Here is a 5666-nt window from a genome sequence, read left to right on the forward strand (position 1 = left end):
AGACCTACCCAGGGCATGGCAACATCCCTTTCAGTGCACTGGAGTTCCTTTACAAACACGTGTATTGCCCCAGGTATTCTACCCTTTTCTCCTCCGTGTGTAATTACAGATGTCCCTCAAGTCACTGAAGCTTCTGCAGCTTCTCAGGGGCTGGAGCCTCTGCTCGAGCCTCAGGGAGATCTCAGGGGTAAGTAGTCTGTCTTCCTTTCCTTTTGATTCTTCTATTAGTATTTTCTCTTTTTTCCTCTTTTATTGCCCTCCTGGGGAATCCAAGGTGCCCAGCACACATGCCCTCCCTGAAGCCCAGGGGCACAGGTAGGGGCAGCGCTGGTTCAGGCTTTCACTGGCCGGTGGGCTCTTGCCCCTGAGAAGTGTCAGTGAGCTTTCTTGTCCGCCGGTGCCAAGAGACCAGAATCAGCCATAATAACACCACGGCATGTAAAATTGCCTGGGAATCCCAAACACGCAGTGAGATTATCAGTCCTGCAGAAGCCAGGGATGTATGGGATTGTCTCCTTTCCTCCAGGCCTTGCTGGTGACAAAGATGCTGAGGCTGCAGCACGTTTGTGAATGCGCCCTGAACACAGTGGCAAGAGCTTGGGGCTCAGTGTACCGTATGTGACTGTTACGCGTACTGTGTGGTGGAGTTGGCATGATGAGCCTTGGTCCTCAGGAGGCCTTTTTCCCCAGCTGAACCGGCTACAGGTTTTTCCTGCCCTCTTTGAAGGAAAGGATTCAATGTCAACTTGCCAATTCTCAAAAAGGCACCAAGTGGCATGAGAATGAGAGGTTCCCATGCAATTGTCTCGTCTCCTCACCCGTACAGCAGGTGTTGCTGCCTGTATTGGTTATCTGGAAGATTTTGTGCACTTTGATTTTTCTCTACAAAGGACACATTGGGCTAGTGAGCAGGTGCCCACCCCGAAATGCCAGGTTTTGTTTCTGAGCTTTTTACTGAAGCCTTTTGAAAAGGATTGCCTCCTGAAGATACCATGCGGAAGTGATGAGGATCAGTTCCTTCTGATCAAGCTGTCTGGCTTTCTTTCCAAAGAGAATCATCAGGAGACCCTGGAGAAGGAGACCTTTCCGGCAGGAGGCAGTCACAGCCTGCCAGCCTCTGATGAAGAGAGAGAGGCAACTCAAGCAACAGGCATGCCAGGTACTTGCTGTCCATTGTCATCCGCTGTAGGAAATCAAAAGCCCTGTGTGTCTGCAGGCTCTTCCCTTGGGGCCTGCTACTGCACAGCATGTCAGCGGCCAAATGTTAAAGTCTTAGGGCATTGGAAGTGTTCTAAAGCAAGCCAGGAGCGGCTTTCTGAAGATGTTTTTTGCCTCTGGTGTGTGGAGATGATTGCAATTAGTGTGCCAGACATGTGCATATAAACCTTTGTGGGTCCTATGAGATAGCCTCACTTCCCACACCATGCAGCTCCCCGGGATTTCGGAGCTTTGCCGTTTGGGGAAGGAGGCAGTTTTAACCACATTGAGCGCAAGTTAGGAAACACGACTCTTAATCGACTAGACCTCCTGCCCTACCTGCATCTCAGAACTTGCAGGGAGTCCCCAGAGGCCCTAGGCACAAAAGGAGTACCAAGTGGGATCCCTGCTGTGAAAGGAGGTCCTAAATGATGCCCTGATTCACAGGCCGGGCAGGGGTTTGGAGGGAACCTCATGCCTCCTTCTGCATGCTGTGTGCCTGAGCAGTGCTGAGGCTTTACCTCTCTCTGATTCTTGACAGCGCTTCCAAGTGTGTCACAGCCCGGAGAAGCCCTGCACGACAGGAAATACGCCTTTTTTCCAAAGCACCGAGGTACTGAGCCGTCTTGCAGGGATGCCTAAGTGAGAGAGGAGTCCTGAAGACTGGGAGCATACGAGTGGTGTTTGGAAGACCAGAGGGCGAAGGAAGGGGAGGTGGTGCCTGTGCTGGAGAAAAGGCAAAGGGAGAGAGCCAGGTTCAGGTGTCGTCTTTGCCGCAGGCTGCCGCAGAGGTGCCCACCCTGGCTGCTGGGCTGAGCAGCGCAGCCAGCACCCACCATTTCGGTTGGAGCCGGGACGTGGTGTAGCCCGGAATAGCAGTGTCACTGGCTATGGAAGCAGGAGCCCAAGAGAGCCGGACTCTTTTCCCTTGGGGCAAGTGTGCTGACCTGGGAGGGAAGAGTCAGGGTGGCACTCCCTGGACCCGGGATGGCTTTTGTCCACGTCGCTCAGAGGAGTTACTGGTAAACCAGATGAGCACCCCTGTGTGCTCTCCTTCTGGCCTGATGAGTTTTGTTCAGTGGGCTGACTTGTCTCAAAGTGTCAAGAGGATGCCTCCGTGAAACAGCCCTTTTGAGCCTCAGAAGGGCGAGGGAGCACCAAAGGGATTGTGGGATGTGAAGGATTGCCAGAAAGGGAGAGCAAACCCCTCCAATTGGGAAACCTGGATTATGGCCATCCCAGAAGGTAAACAAGGCTGAGAGGCTAAAGAGAGACTCCAAAGCGTGCTGATTTGCAATGACCTGGGGACTTTGCTGCTACTGAAACCAAGCAAGTGTTGCCGTCCCCGAGATTTCCCTCCTTCAGAGATGCTAAGAAAGGGAAAAAGAAAATTTCCTGGGAATGTCAAACAGACTGTGAGATTATCAGCAGTGCAGAACACAGTAACATATGGCCTTGTGTAATTTCCTCCAGGTTTGGCTAGTGGGAGAAGTGCAGCTGCCGCAGAGCCAAAAGACATACAAAAGCATTGCACGGTACGCACTGCAACGGTCTTGGGTATCCTCTTGGCTGGAGCAGCGTTGTGTTGCCTAGTTATTTGGCTGATGAGGAGGAGGAAACGGTGAGTTCACTGTTTTTTTTCCCAAAATTCTGTATTAGACAGCTGCTATTAGTAAGGAAGAGTTTACAGATGTAGTCTTCTGGAGGGCAAAGTTAGCTGCTGACAGTACTCTGTTGAGATTTCTGGTGTAAGAATTTCTATTTGAGCCCTTAGTTCATAGCAATGAGTATTCTTTTCTGAAAGCCATTCTTACTGTTGCCAGTATTACCTAATACTGACACTGTTGCTAAAAGAGAAGACCCAGCCATAGACGAAGGCAAAGCCAAGTCAGGAAGAGAAACAAAGAAGGGCGAGATTGCCATAGCAAGTAAGAACTGCAGTAGCTACAGTCCACTCTGAGGGAATTTGGGAAGAGAAATCACCTTGTTATCTAATGCCATTAATTCCAAATGTGCTCCTCAGCCTAGCTGTCGGAGCAACTCAGGTGATGGTGATGACTTCTTCCCAGCTCTAGGCATGGCTCTGGGAAAGGACGCTGTAACATCTGAACCTGGACACTCCCAACGAGTGTGTTTTCAGTGCGGGCAGTGATTTTGTACTTTGGATACATATTGCGAAGAGCGTGTTAAGGGCATTCATGGCAGAAGAAGTTGTGATCTTGTTTCCTCGAGGATCCCCTGAGTAGTCGCTGTCAGTCAAATACTATAAGTTGAGTGTTGGTCTTTGTCAGGCACACTGCGAAGTGAGACTCTGCAGCTCTCCTAGATTCTGGCAGACTGTGCACGTACTTCAGTGTCTGCTGTTTCTCAAATGTAGATCCCCTTCCCAGCATGTGCAGAGAAGGCAGGTCAATGTGGTATGGGCCAAGAAGGACTTGAGAGGCCCCTGGGCTTGGGTGGCTGGTGCAGAGAAGCAAAACCAAAGCTGTGCGGGTGCAAGTGTGCCCTGTTTGCTACTTGTAGCTTTCCGTACCACGCTGCTGCTACTCAGGGGCAGGGTGCCAGGCCCCACGGGGGCTGCACGCCGCTCCCCCGGCACCCCCGCGTCAGCTGCGGCCCGGCCCAGCCAGGCGGCCGACGGGGCCCAGAGCTGCGGCCCTCGGAGCCCGTCCACGCCGCGGGGCTGCTGCAGCCCTGGCAGGTCCAGGCTCTCCTCTGCCCTGGGACCCACAGCCCGCCTGTCCTGAACAGCCACCTCTCCCCGCAGGAACCTCCGCGCAGCCCAGAGATCCAGACCAGATGCCGGCGGCCGCCTCTCGCGCCAGGACAACCGGCCCACCCGCCCCGGTGCTCCGGAGAGCCGGACGCAACACCAGCGGCCGCCACGCGCACCTGGAAGACCGGCCCGCCCACCCTGGCGCCCCAGAGAACCGGAGCCCTCACGCGCGGGCAGCCGCCCGCCCCGCCCGCCCCCCCCACGGCCCTCGCGGCCCCCCAGCACTGCCCCAGCACCTGGGCACCAGCAGACCGTGGCTGCAGCCCAGATGCAGCCGCTGCCACCCGCTGTGCCTGGTGCTGCCCGGCGCCCTCCCAAACCGCCTCCCCGGCCCCCCAGCCCCCTGCCTGCATTTCCCTCCTGCCCCCCTGGAAGCAGCTGGCTCTGGTCAAGACCCCGGTAGGGACTTTGGTCCAGTTGCTGAGGCAGCCAAGGATTATATAACAATAAATATTTAGAAACTACCCTGCTGCAGCAGAAGGGACACCAGTTTTCTTTTCTTCTTTTGGCAAAGTTAAATTCAAACCCAAATACTGCTACCTGTGTTACTTTTGTTTGCTTTGAGCCTCTGTTTCCTCCATCCCCAAGCTGTAAGGAGTAGAGCTGTGCACTGCTGGGGTTTAAAGAATGATGAGACTGCCCAAGCTTCTGAAGAAGCAGGGAGGTTTCCAGAGGCAGGGCTTTCCCTCCCCCAAGGGCTAAGGGGAGCTGGCAGGGATTTGAGAACCAGCAAGGCAGGGAATGAGTACAGAAAAGCTGGGGGGAGAAAACGCAGCATGAGAGAAGTGACTGCAGGAGGAGAGGGAAGTACTAAATCGTTGTTTTCACCCCCTTGCCAGAGAGCTCCACAGCAGAGAAGGCAGCTGCAGAAACCAGTCGCTCACACACTGCAGCGTCTCCAGCACACCCAGCTCAGCCTTTTAAGCAGAGCGGTGCCCTTGCCCTGCTGGGACTCCCCAGCCTGTCCTAGGGCTCCCAGGATGGGACTGCAGGGGAACTGCCCCTGCGCCACTGCCCCAAACCTGCCGGGCCACCCCGTAAGACTTTGGAGACCGCTCAGGACCCAAGCCACGCAAGCAGGACACCTCAACATGGTCCCAGGCTGCAGGAACAAGGCCGGCCAAACCAGCCTGAAACCACTGCTTGCTTCCAAAGGACCTGTTTGCGCTGGGCCGCTCCTACAGCAGCAACTAGCACCGCAGAACAGCAGAGGGGGGCGGTGGGTGCTGCGAACCCGGTGACATTTCTAAGGGGCAGCTGGCACAAGTGAGCAAGTTTTGGCAGCTCTGTGCACATGCAGAGGATGGGTTCTTGACATGCTTTCCTCCTCCTGCTCGCCTCTTCCTCTTGGGATGCACTTACACCCCTTGGCCCTACACAGAGACCAAAGGAGGAAGAGCAGCAGCGTCACATGATGCAAGAGACTCGCTGGGCCCAGGGAGGCCCCTGCCTAAACCACCATGTTCACACAAGCCAAGCATCGCCAGAGCAAGCCCGACACAAAGCCTCTGCTATTGCAGCTCTCAGTCCGCTCGGCGCCTGTGCAGCACGTGAGACCAGCCAAGGTGCGTTAATGACCTTTACAAAGCCTTTCAAAGCCAAGTTGCAGGAGTTGTTCTCACATTCTTCCTAGGAAGACAGCAATGTGAGGCTAACCCAGCAGGTGAGCCTCCCTCCAGCACCATACTTCCCA

The 5666-nt window shown here is 54.9% G+C and overlaps 1 long non-coding RNA gene across 1 annotated transcript; it reads left to right on the forward strand.

The window, feature by feature from the left end:
- The first annotated feature begins 1056 nt into the window (after positions 1–1056).
- LOC135330415 (uncharacterized) lies at positions 1057–2726 on the forward strand. Its single transcript, XR_010392453.1, has 3 exons — positions 1057–1159; positions 1739–1810; positions 2671–2726. It is a non-coding gene; the product is annotated as an uncharacterized LOC135330415 (long non-coding RNA).
- The last annotated feature ends 2940 nt before the right edge of the window (positions 2727–5666 follow it).

The sequence above is a fragment of the Dromaius novaehollandiae genome, chromosome 20, assembly GCF_036370855.1.
Source record: "Dromaius novaehollandiae isolate bDroNov1 chromosome 20, bDroNov1.hap1, whole genome shotgun sequence".
NCBI classification, from domain to species: Eukaryota; Metazoa; Chordata; class Aves; order Casuariiformes; family Dromaiidae; genus Dromaius; species Dromaius novaehollandiae.